The following is a 13,194-nucleotide window of genomic DNA, read 5'->3' on the forward strand; positions in this document are numbered from 1 at the left end:
GGCCTGTTCCTCTTCTCAGCCTGTTCAAGTCCAGGTGGGAGGCGTCTGTTAAAGAGGATGGAAGTATAGGTCACACACAGGTCTAACATGTCTTCTCTTCCCACTAAAACTGAGTGTACCTATCGCAGTGTGTGTGTGTGTGTTCTTGTCTCATGTCAGATTGCGTTGTGATGGTGACAGCTCGTTGACAGAGTAATTGGTGTAGCTTGTAGTGACAACGAGGGGGAGCTCCAATTAATCCATTGATTTACATTTAAATAGGACCTGAAAGGTTACAGGCTGCTAACTGTCATCTGCATTTTCTTACCATGCTGATGTCTGACTGACACACACACACCCACACACACACACACACACACACACACACACACACACACACACACACACACACACACACACACACACACACACACACACACACACAGTAGCTAGCCCTGCATATAATTATAGGCAAAATAAGGTGTTAATTACAATGTCATACATTAGTCATGGTTGCTTGGCTCTTTTGATTACTGTTTTATTCTGGAATGAATATCATCTCATCTGTCAGTTTTAGTCTGCCTCTGCTCCGTCTGACAAGTTAATGCCATGAGATGATCACTGCTGATTTGCAATGCTGAGAGGGATGTGTGTGTGAATGTGTTTCTCTCATTATGTATGTATGTGTCTTTCTGTCTGTCTGTCTTTCTGCCCGTGTGGCTCAGGTGGTAGAGCGTGGTGCTTGCAACGCCAGGGCTGTGGGTTTGATTCCCACTGGGGACCAGAAAATAATATCAATAAAATGAAAAGTAGTGAATGTCTGCACTCACTGCTGTACTCCGCTCTGGATAAGAGCGTCTGCTAAATGACAAACACATGTCCAATCTGAGTTTGTGTCCTCTACTATGGCCTGTGTGGTTGACAGTGTGCACACAATATTGTGTGTTTTAATCTGTGTGTGTTGATGTGCATGGCCTGCAGTATCCAGGTTGGAGGTTAGCACAGTGAGAGAGAATAGCATCAGGAGGTGTGTTTAATACCTTTCTAAATCCCTTTCTAAATCCCTTTCTAAATCCCTTTCTAAATCTCTCTAATTGTTGAGAACAGTGGTGCTGGGATGTGATGATCACCAACACTCTTCTGTTCTCTTCTTACTGACGCACAGCAAATAATCGTCTGCAGGTGTCTGAACAATAACTAATTGAGCTAATTATGATTATCCCTCCCTCTTTGTGTGTGTGTGTGTGCGTGTGTGTGTGTGTGTGTGTGTGTGTGTGTGTGTGTGTGTATTACTGTATGTATGGTTAAGGTAAGGGCTAAGCCAGGAATACTTCAATAGAAAAGCAGAAAGCCTCCAAAGCCAACAGTTCTGCTAAGTGAGATGTGCAGTGTGGTAATGATGCCATCTATCACTTCACCCCTCCTCTTCTCCTTCCCTCCTTCCCTCCATGCCTCCTCTCCTCCATCAGCCTCGCTGGACCCATTCATTTACCAGTCTATTTATGGCCCTATAAAAACACTAACGAGAGGAGAATAGTCACACTGGCACGAGAACAGGAGTTATGGGAAATGGGGAAAGAGGGGGTAAACCGGGAAAAACTGGAAGGGAGAAAGGAGGGAGACTGTTATGCCATATGGAACATACCAAACCATAGTGCTCCAATTTTCCTGTTGAGGGAGAAGCAGAGCAGTTCTGACCTTCACATTGGAGTGTGTATCATATAGCTCTGTTACTGAACTGGGACATCTACAGCCATTGGCCTGTTTGCTTTACTCTATAGTTCTACTGTTGGACTGTGCAGGCTGTTCTAGTTGGGTTCTCCCAGGTTCAGGAAGCACAATGTACTCTGACATGGTTCTCTGGTTCTGTGGTTCTCCACCAAAGGGAGGCCCCTCTCTCTCTTTGTCCGTCTGGCAGGGGTGCAGTAGGGGGTTTGTGTGTGTGCGTGTTTTTTAGTCTGCGTGTGTGTGTGTGTGTGTGTGTGTGTGTGTGTGTACATGCGTGCGCGCGTGCGTATGTGTGTGTGCGTGTGCGTGTATGTGTGCATGTGTGTGTTTTGCACACTCAGTAGGGCCAGAGTGAATCACCATGTGTGGACTCAGTAGGGGACATTCCAGTTGCCCCATGCTTTCATCCAGTGTTCAGCTTGACTGTAATAGTATTGTCCACAGCTCCACTGTCCTCCCTGCTAGCCTCTAACCCAACAGCCCACAGCCCATCAACCCTCCAGTCTCCTGCTAGCCTCTAACCCAACAGCCCACAGCCCATCAACCCTCCAGCCTCCTGCTAGCCTCTAACCCAACAGCCCACAGCCCATCAACCCTCCAGCCTCCTGCTAGCCTCTAACCCAACAGCCCACAGCCCATCAACCCTCCAGCCTCCTGCTAGCCTCTAGCCTCTAACCCAACAGCCCACAGCCCATCAACCCTACGGCCTCCTGCTAGCCTCTAGCCTCTAACCCAACAGCCCACAGCCCATCAACCCTCCAGCCTCCTGCTAGCCTCTAACACAACAGCCCACAGCCCATCAACCCTCCAGTCTCCTGCTAGCCTCTAACCCAACAGCCCACAGCCCATCAACCCTCCAGTCTCCTGCTAGCCTCTAACCCAACAGCCCACAGCCCATCAACCCTCCAGCCTCCTGCTAGCCTCTAACCCAACAGCCCACAGCCCATCAACCCTCCAGCCTCCTTCTAGCCTCTAACCCAACAGCCCACAGCCCATCAACCCTCCAGCCTCCTGCTATTCTCTAGCCTCTAACCCAACAGCCCACAGCCCATCAACCCTACGGCCTCCTGCTAGCCTCTAGCCTCTAACCCAACAGCCCACAGCCCATCAACCCTCCAGCCTCCTGCTAGCCTCTAACCCAACAGCCCACAGCCCATCAACCCTCCAGCCTCCTGCTAGCCTCTAGCCTCTAACCCAACAGCCCACAGCCTCAACCCTCCAGCCTCCTGCTAGCTTCTAACCCAACAGCCCACAGCCCATCAACCCTCCAGCCTCCTGCTAACCTCTAACCCAACAGCCCACAACCCATCAACCCTCCAGCCTCCAGCTAGCCTCTAACCCAACAGCCCACAACCCATCAACCCTCCAGCCTCCTGCTAGCCTCTAACCCAACAGCCCACAGCCCATCAGCCCTCAGCCTCCTGCTAGCCTCTAACCCAACAGCCCATCAACCCTCCAGCCTCCTGCTAGCCTCTAGCCTCTAACCCAACAGCCCACAGCCCATCAACCCTCCAGACTCCTCCTAGCCTCTAATCCAACAGCCCACAGCCCATCAACCCTCCAGCCTTCTGCTAGCCTCTAACCCAACAGCCCACAGCCCATCAACCCTCCACACTCCCGAAAGCCTCTAACCCAACAGCCCACAGCCCATCAACCCTCCAGCCTGCTGAAAGCCCAGCCATCAGCTGCCTGTCACCTCCCAGGGCTGAGGCTATGGTCTAGGAGAGAGGGGATGGGGAACAGGACAGTCATGAGGAGTGTGAGTTGGCTAGTCCTCTCTCTGGATGGGCTGTGGTCTAGTTATGTGGTGGTGGTTGACATTGCAGCAACATGTTGTGTGATGTATAGAGGAACACAGATCTCCACTGTATGGTGTGGTGTTAACACCTGCTATTGTGTTGAGTTGTTACTTTAACTGAACACTCTGAATCAGTTACAGTGGGGCAAAAAAGTATTTAGTCAGCCACCAATTGTGCAAGTTCTCCCACTTAAAAAGATGAGAGAGGCCTGTAATTTTCATCAATTTATTTGCAAATTATGGTGGAAAATAAGTATTTGGTCATGCTGAAAGACCTAGCCACGTTTCATATTCAATGCCCTTGCTGATGGAAGGAGGTTTTCACTCAAAATCTCACGATACATGGCCCCATTCATTCTTTCCTTTACACGGATCAGTCGTCCTGGTCCATTTGCAGAAAGGGTCCTCCAAACACGACGAGTTAAGTTTTTACCAAAAATGTATATTTTGGTTTCATCTGACCATATGACATTCTCCCAATCTTCTTCTGGATCATCCAAATGTTCTCTAGCAAACTTCAGACGGGCCTGGACATGTACTGGCTTAAGCAGGGGGACACGTCTGGCACTGCAGGATTTGAGTCCCTGGTGGCCTAGTGTGTTACTGATGGTAGGCTTTGTTACTTTGGTCCCAGCTCTCTGCAGGTCATTCACTAGGTCCCCCGTGTGGTTCTGGGATTTTTGCTCACCGTTCTTGTGATCATTTTGACCCCACAGTTTGAGATCTTGCGTGGAGCCCCAGATCGAGGGAGATTATCAGTGGTATTCTATGTCTTCCATTTCCTAATAATTGCTCCCACAGTTGATTTCTTCAAACCAAGCTGCTTACCTATTGCAGATTCAGTCAACCCAGCCTGGTGCAGGTCTACAATGTTGTTTCTGGTGTCCTTTGACAGCTCTTTGGTCTTGGCCATAGTGGAGTGTGACTGTTTGAGGTTGTGGACAGGTGTCTTTTATACTGATAACAAGTTCAAACAGGTGCCATTAATACAGGTAACGAGTGGAGGACAGAGGAGCCTCGTAAAGAAGAAGTTACAGGTCTGTGAGAGCCAGAAATCTAGCTTGTTTGTAGGTGACCAAATACTTATTTTCCACCATAATTTGCAAATAAATTAATTAAAAATCATACAATGTGATTTTCTGGATTTTTTTTCTCATTTTGTCTGTCAAAGTTGAAGTGTACCTATGATGAAAATTACAGGCCTCTCTCATCTTTTTAAGTGGGAGAACTTGCACAATTGGTGGCTGACTAAATACTTTTTTGCCCCACTGTATATGTTGAATAGTTGGTTGGGGAGGAGGGCAGTTTGCCTCCTAATTCAGTCAGTGAAGGTTATTTGGATTGAAGTTCAGTCGTTTTGTCCCCTCTCTCTTTATCTTTTCCTCCCTCTTCTTATCCTCCCTCTCTGTCCTCCCTCTTTTTTTCCTTTTCTCTCTCTGTCCTCCCTCTTTTTTCCCTCCCTCTCTCAGTCCTCCCTCTTCTTTTCCTCCCTCGCTCTGTCCTTCTTCTTTTGCTCCCTCTCTCTGTCCTCCCTCTTCCTATCCTCCCTCTTCTTTTCCTCCCGCTCTCTGTCCTCCCTCTTCTTTTCCTCCCTCTCTCTGTCCTCCCTCTTCTTTTCCTCTCGCTCTCTGTCCTCCCTCTTCTTTTCCTCTCGCTCTCAGTCCTCCCTCTTTTTTCCTCCCTCTCTCTGTTCTCCCTCTTATTTTCCTCCCTCTCTCTGTCCTCCCTCTTCTTTTCCTCTCTCTCTGTCCTCCCTCTTCTTTTCCTCTCTCTCTCTCTGTCCTCCCTCTTCTTTTCCTCTCTCTCTCTGTCCTCCCTCTTCTTTTCCTCCCTCTCTCTGTCCTCCCTCTTCTTTTCCTCCCTCTCTCTGGCCTCCCTCTTATTTTCCTCCCTCTCTCTGTCCTCCCTCTTCTTTTCCTCTCTCTCTCTGTCCTCCCTCTTCTTTTCCTCTCTCTCTCTGTCCCCCCTCTTCCTTTCCTCCCTCTCTCTGTCCTCCCTCTTCTTTTCCTCTCTCTGTCCTCCCTCTTCTTTTCCTCTCTCTCTCTGTCCTCCCTCTTCTTTTCCTCCCTCTCTCTGTCTTCCCTCTTCTTTTCCTCTCTCTCTCTGTCCCCCCTCTTCTCTTCCTCTCTCTCTTTGTTTTCCTCCCTCTTCTCTTCCTCCCTCTCTCTGTCCCCCCTCTTCTTTTCCTCTCTCTGTCCTCCCTCTCTCTGTCCTCCCTCTTCTTTTCCTCCCTCTCTCTGTCCTCCCTCTTCTTTTCCTCTCTCTCTCTGTCCTCCCTCTTCTCTTCCTCCCTCTCTGTCCTTTCTCTCCAAGTGAAAGGGCTGTTCATCACTATTGCAGGACGTAGCTGATTAAACGTGATGAAGGCCAGTCCATCCGTCAGACAGCCTTTCATTCTGTCATTACAAGGGGCCACCAGGGGGAGCGGACACGTGTGTGTGTGTGTTCATGTGTGTGTATGTGTATGTTCATGTGTGTGTGTGTTCATGTGTGTGTATGTGTATGTTCATGTGTGTGTATGTTCATGTGTGTGTATGTTCGTTCGTGTGTGTATGTTCATGTGTGTATGTCCATGTGTGTGTATGTTCATGTGTGTGTGTTTGTTCGTGTTTGTGTGTGTGTGTGTGTGTGTGTGTGTGGGTGGGTGGGTGGGTGTGTGCCCTCTCTTCATATGTCTTTTCGCCTGTGATGGATGTTTCCAGACCATAGATCCACTTATGAAGAGGTTCCATTCTCTCCCTGTAAAGACTACTGATCTAGGTCCTCTCTATTCTCTCTTTTTCCTCTCTCTTTCCTCTCTCTATTCTCTCTCTCTTTCCTCTCTCTTTCCTCTCTCTATTCTCTCTCTCTATTCTCTCTCTCTATTCTCTCTCCCTGTCAGCTTTCAGCCATAGTGTTGGTTTAGTGGTGGTTATGATGAATGTTGGAGTGAACCCCATTCTGTATTGTACCTCTCTCCATCCCTCTGTCTCAATGATTCTGAAACACTAGTGAATGGAGCCACAGTATCTGGGGATGAGAGGGCATTATGTGGGTTGAATGCTGTAACACCATACAAGTAAATGAATACAAGTCCCATGATGGCAGTGACTGCCCATGGCTGCTATTAAACATCACTTATTCACATGACTTTACTTTACTAAAATAAATCAGTTGCTGTGTATATTACATTTGTTCTATTTGATTATGATTATTATTTCATTCCACGTCTAATCTCTGTAGAGCTGCTGTCTGATAAAATCTCAATTTTATTCATCTTTCAAAGTAACTAAAACATACTTTTATGACTGTTGAATACGAACTATCCATCACTTAGATCATGTATTTTCAGGTAGAGGTACCTGGCGAAGCAACTGCTCTCTATCCCTCTCCATCACACATTCTTCTGTCTCTTCTCCATCTCCATGTCTGCCCCACACTAACATAACATAGCAGGCATAAACCAAACACACAGACCAGACAAGTAGGCGCGCAATGGATTATGGTCATTGTATTTAATTATCACTTTTTCTGCACTAAACTATGTAGAATATTGGCCTGCTGGAAACTACAACTCCTTACTACATCGCACAGTTCGGGCTTGATCTGATTTATCTCGAGAGAAACTGTGCAATGTGCTCATTCAGCTCACTGAAAACAAACAAACCAAATGGAATTCAAATAACTGAATCAACATCAGTTGTTGGAAAAACCAAAGAAATAGCCTGAATGTTGGTTAATCGCTCAGCACTAGCCTACACTCACAGAAGTAGACTTACTGAAGAGCACTTAGCCTGTTTGTGTCCTGAAGTGTGTTTCTTTGACCAATGTTACAGTATGAGCCGCCACGTGTGTGTGTGTGTGTGTGCGCGCGCGTGCGTGTGCGTGCGTGCGCGTGCGTGCCTGTGTGTGTGTGTGTGTGTGTATCATTCCTGCCTGAACAGAGGGGCCCACCAAAGGGCTTGTTTTTCACTGTGTCCGTCTCTGAGCTCCACCCTGCTGTTTTAACACATCAGTAAGACTAATACTGATGCTAAGCAGCCAGGAGACAGGAAGGAACACACATACAGACACACACACACACACATACACACACATACACACACACACACAAATATACCATGGTGTGTGAGTATAGTTTTGCTGAATTCAGCTCCTAGGATGTGACTGTTATTTCTTTAATGGGAGGTAAAGGAGACTCTCTCTCTCTCTCTATCTCTCACTCTCTCTGTCACGTTCTGACCTCTATTTCCTTTGTGTTGTATTTATTTAGTATGGTCAGGGCGTGAGTTGGGTGGGCAGTCTATGTTTGTTTTTCTATGTTGTGGGGCAGTTCTATGTTTTCGGCCTAGTATGGTTCTCAATCAGAGGCAGGTGTCATTAGTTGTCTCTGATTGAGAATCATACTTAGGTAGCCTGGGTTTCACTGTGTGTTTGTGGGTGATTGTTCCTGTCTTTGTGTTTGCACCAGATCGGGCTGTTTTGAGTTCTCACGTTTCTTGTTTTCGTTAGTTTGTTCATGTATAGTGTCTTCATTAAAATACAATGAACAACCACCACGCTGCGTTTTGGTCCGCCTCTACTCCACAACAAGAGAACCGTTACACTCTCTCTCTTCCTGTCATTGTCTTCTCCAGAAGGTTTGAGAGAAGGAGCGCTGTCCCCTCCTACCCCTGATGGATAGGTCAGTGTAGCTGTCACTGGACAGTCCCTATGGTGACAAATAGGAGCAGAGACACAGGGACATATCTCTCTGAAAACCAATATGGTGACAGGCATCCTGCTTTCTGTCACCACATCCATCTACTCTACATCACACACACACACACATACACACACACGTCTCTGATCTGAGACTATGTTGTGTTTCCTTTTATAAAACTCTCCCATAAATACCCAGAGGTCTGTCTGCTTGTGTGTTTTTGTCATCAGAATAATGTAAACACCTCATGTAACACTGTACACGTACACTGGGGCTGGGTATACTGTGAGGGAATGTATGGATGTCGCAATTTATGAGTGAGTTTCCGTGTTGCATACATGTGTGAAGATCAACCGGGAAGCAGTGGTGGGTGAGGGGAAGGGGTGAGGAGCTGGTGAGGAAAGGGTGAGGGGTGAGGAATGGGTGAGGGGTGAGGGGTGAGGAATGGGTGAGGAAAGGGTGAGGGGTGAGGAATGGGTGAGGGGTGAGGAAAGGGTGAGGGGTGAGGAATGGGTGAGGAAAGGGTGAGGGGTGAGGAATGGGTGAGGGGTGAGGAAAGGGTGAGGGGTGAGGAATGGGTGAGGGGTGAGGAATGGGTGAGGAAAGGGTGAGGGGTGAGGAAAGGGTGAGGGGTGAGGAATGGGTGAGGGGTGAGGAATGGGTGAGGGGTGAGGAAAGGGTGAGGGGTGAGGAATGGGTGAGGGGTGAAGAAAGGGTGAGGGGTGAGGAAAGGGTGAGGGGTGAGGAATGGGTGAGGGGTGAGGAATGGGTGAGGAAAGGGTGAGGGGTGAGGAGTGGGTGAGGAAGGGTGAGGCCCAGGTCAGGTGAGATTCTTGATGTGTTGACTGACTGTGCCACGATGTCTGGGCCCATCTACATTGTCTATCTGTACTTCACCTGCGCTGCTCTGTCTCTCTGACAGCACACACACAGACACAGACAATCTCAGACACACTTAGATTAGATGAATGGGGCCCAGCCGTAACACATGGAGCGACGCCCCGTAGAGTATGTGTCAGAAGAGGAGTGATTTAGAGGTGTAAGGCCTGGATCACTGCTGAGACACCTGCCTAGGGAATCTAACTATCTCACACACACACCCTGCTACTGCCTCCGACCCTCAACTCCCAGCCCCTGCCTGTGTCTGAGGAAACCCCGTTTCACAGTCCGCCATGTTGCTTTAGATTTCAGGCCTCCAGTGAGGTGGCATATGGCAGTAGAGGACTGGGAAAGCATACTCTGTCATTGTGTGTGTGTGTGTGTGTCTGTGTGTGTGTGTGTGTGTGTGTGTGTGTGTGTGTGTGTGTGTGTGTGTGTGTGTGTGTGTGTGTGTGTGTGTGTGTGTGTGTGTGTGAGTGAGAGAGAGAGAGAGAGAGAGAAGTCAGACTGTTTTGTTCCCCTCACCAGTGCTGCATAACCCTTCTTCCCCTGGTGACTTTAGTAAACCAAGCATTGCTACACTGAGTTGTCAGCTGTGCGAATAAAACATTAACATGTCTTAATGTCACCTTCCATATAGATGACTATTAATCCCATTCACTATGTGTGAGACTGGGGCACTACAGAGCTAGAGTAGCCACACTGTTCAGAGGAAACACAGAAAGGATAGAGCCTGTTGTGTTTGGCTTCTTTGACCGTTTTATAAAGACTGAGGACAGGGGAGTGGAAATGGGCCATCCTCTCTCGCAGTGTGTGTGTCTGTGTGTGTTGGTCCTAGCTGTGGCTGTGTTGTTCTAGCTGACCTATTTCTGTCCAGTCTTAAAGAGGACCCTTCCCTCCCTGTCACTGGCACTGGTCACCAAACCTCCCCTCTACCGGGGCTACACATGTCTGCACAAACATGCCACATACATGCCAACCCTACTGTATGTTTAATGATGCATGAGGAGTCTAAATACTATTCTCTCGGTCTGTCCCATTTCTCTTCTCTCTCTGTCCTGAGGGAGATAAACAGAGAACAGACTATTGGCTGTTGGCTGATCTTTCTCTGTGAATCCCACTGTCCCTAAGGCGCATCAGAAATCTGTAGCCTCAATAGTAGTCGTGGAAACGGCCATATGGCCACCAATGGCCAATGTTCCCACACAGGAACACAAAGACAGGCTGGCAGTAAATCACGCTGGTGCAGGATCTGTCTCTAACCCTCTCTCTCTCTGTCTCTGTGTGTCTCGGGGGTGTAGTTATCATCACTGCATCCCGGACACAGGCATTCACCTCTCTACAATAGCCTTGGGAAGAGGAGAATAGGGATGGAATGGGGTTTATGGCTGGTGTGTGTATGTGTTTGGGGGTATCCCCCATCCCCAAATTCCCCTATATGCACCCCCCACCGTCATCTGTCCAACACATAGATTTATCAGCATGAGATGTGAAACTGTGGTGGGTCCACTAGTCACTGAGGGAATGAGACAGAGCCCAAGACAGAATGAGATGGACACAGAAAGAGTCTGGGAGAAAGAAAGATGGAGAGACTGACAGACAGACAGCGAGAGGGAGAAAGAAAGAGAGATATAGACAGGCTTTAGACATTATGTTAATAGGCTTAGTTGTCCTCAGACACCTCATCCCGCTCTTCCCCTCCTTTAATGTTCCCTTCTTCTTCTTGTTTAATTCTGTCTCTCTGGGTGGTTGGAGGCAGCAGACTGGAAGCTTGAGGGTTCCAGAGTGGCAATGTCCTGGAGTTTCTCAATGACCTGCTGTGTGTGTGTGTGTGTGTGTGTGTGTGTGTGTGTGTGTGTGCGTGTGTGTGTGTGTGTGTGTGTGTGTGTGTGTGTGTGTGTGTGTGTGTGTGTGTGTGTGTGTGTGTGTGTGTGTGTGTGTGTGTGCGTGTGTGGGCAGCGTGATGTCCTGGATTCTCTCAGTGACCCGGCTAAAGTGGAGGATGTGGGAAAAGGTTATTACATCCTCTGTGGATGCGGCAAGGAGATGGTCCATGCCTGTGGGTGTGTGGGTGTGTGTTTGTTGTGTGAGAGAGAGAGGTTGGCATATTTACCATGTCTCAGTTTTATAGCTTTCCACAAAGAGCCAGCTGTGGCTATAGAGCCTGCAGAGCAGAGAGACTGTGGTGCCTGAGCCAGGCATTCCATGGGAGGCCTCGACAACATTTATTGTTATCAATGCAGGAAACAGCTTTACACTCACTCTCACTCACCCTCTCCATTCACCCTCAAACCAAAAACCTCCCCTCCCCCACACGCCCTCTCTCCTCACCTAGGGGTGATGTTGGGATCTCAGCGGTCCTGCGACTCAGCACAAATTCTAATAAGCCTTTGATGAGTTGATTAAATGAATTTATCTTTTCTTCATCCTCTGGAACGAGGGGTGAGGGAGGGAGCCCTGGGGGTGTGCGTGAGGTGCTGCTCTGATGAACCAGGACTGTGTGTGTGTTTGTGTGTGCGTGTGTGTCTACATCTGCGTATGTGTCTGTGTGTGTGTGCTTATGGCAGCCACGACTGTTGAAACGCAGCCTGCCTGAAACACAGCCTGCCTGAAACGCAGCCCGAATGAAACACAGCCTGCCTGAAACGCAGCCCGCCTGAAACACAGCCTGCCTGAAACACAGTTGTCATTGCAGTGAGGGGGTTAGAAAGTGAGTTAGAAAGCGGGAGTGTACTTCCAATTTTACACTAGCTCACAGAGGCACAGTTAGCTGTCGAGAGGCAGTGTGTGTTAGCTGTAGTGTGTGAGCTGTGTTAAGGTAGTGTGTTAGCTGTAGTGTGTGAACTGTGTTGAGGCAGTGTGTTAGCTGTTGTGTGTGTGCTGTGTTGAGGCAATATGTTAGCTGTTGTGTGTGAGCTGTTTTGAGGCCGTGTGTGAGCTGTGTTGAGGCAGTGTGTGTGAGCTGTGTTGAGGCAGTGTGTGTGTGAGCTGTGTTGAGGCAGTGTGTGTGAGCTGTGTTGAGGCAGTGTGTTAGCTGTAGTGTGTGAGCTGTGTTGAGGCAGTGTGTTAGCTGTAGTGTGTGAGCTGTGTTGAGGCAGTGTGTGTTAGCTGTAGTGTGTGAGCTGTGTTAAGGTAGTGTGTTAGCTGTAGTGTGTGAACTGTGTTGAGGCAGTGTGTTAGCTGTTGTGTGTGTGCTGTGTTGAGGCAATATGTTAGCTGTTGTGTGTGAGCTGTTTTGAGGCCGTGTGTGAGCTGTGTTGAGGCAGTGTGTGTGAGCTGTGTTGAGGCAGTGTGTGTGTGAGCTGTGTTGAGACAGTGTGTGTGAGCTGTGTTGAGGCAGTGTGTTAGCTGTAGTGTGTGAGCTGTGTTGAGGCAGTGTGTTAGCTGTAGTGTGTGAGCTGTGTTGAGGCAGTGTGTATGAGCTGTGTTGGGGCAGATTGGTGTTTGTGTTGTTAACTGCAGGGTAATGGCACTGAAGAGGCCCTCAATCCAGCTCTATTCATCCCCTACCTACCGCTCTCAAAAAGCCTCTTCAGATGCACCGCAGCACAGTTGGAGTGTGTTCATGTGTTTTTGTGTGTGTGTGTGTGTGTGTGTGTATGTGTTCGTGTGTGTGTAACCCTGGCACTCCTCTGCCTAATTAAGCGATCTGATCAGAGCTGATTTGAATAACAAAAGACCCTGCTGAGAAAAGAGGAGAGGAGCGGAGAGGAGAGGAGAGGAGGGGAGAGGAGAGGGGAGGAGAGGAGAGGAGAGGAGCGGAGAGGAGAGGAGCGGAGAAGAGAGGAGAGGAGAGGAGCGGAGAAGAGAGGAGCGGAGAAGAGAGGAGCGGAGAGGAGCGGAGAAGAGAGGAGAGGAGAGGAGCGGAGAAGAGAGGAGCGGAGAAGAGAGGAGCGGAGAGGAGAGGAGCGGAGAAGAGAGGAGAGGAGAGGAGAGGAGCGGAGAGGAGAGGAGAGGAGCAGAGAAGAGAGGAGCGGAGAGGAGAGGAGAGGAGAGGAGCGGAGAAGAGAGGAGCGGAGAAGAGAGGAGCGGAGAGGAGAGGAGAAGAGAGGAGCGGAGAGGAGAGGAGCGGAGAGGAGAGGAGAAGAGAAGAGAAGAGAAGAGAGGAGAGGAGCGGAGAGGAGAGGAG

At 48.9% G+C, this 13,194-nt stretch overlaps 1 protein-coding gene and 1 non-coding gene across 3 annotated transcripts in view; both read left to right on the forward strand.

The window, feature by feature from the left end:
* LOC110502084 (ephrin type-A receptor 3) overlaps positions 1-13,194 on the forward strand; it is a 160,131-nt gene that overhangs the window by 53,316 nt on the left and 93,621 nt on the right. The window lies entirely within an intron of this gene.
* On the forward strand, positions 690-762 carry trnaa-ugc. The gene has a single exon. It is a non-coding gene; the product is annotated as a tRNA-Ala (tRNA).

The sequence above is a fragment of the Oncorhynchus mykiss genome, chromosome 22 (assembly GCF_013265735.2).
Source record: "Oncorhynchus mykiss isolate Arlee chromosome 22, USDA_OmykA_1.1, whole genome shotgun sequence".
Taxonomy (NCBI): domain Eukaryota; kingdom Metazoa; phylum Chordata; class Actinopteri; order Salmoniformes; family Salmonidae; genus Oncorhynchus; species Oncorhynchus mykiss.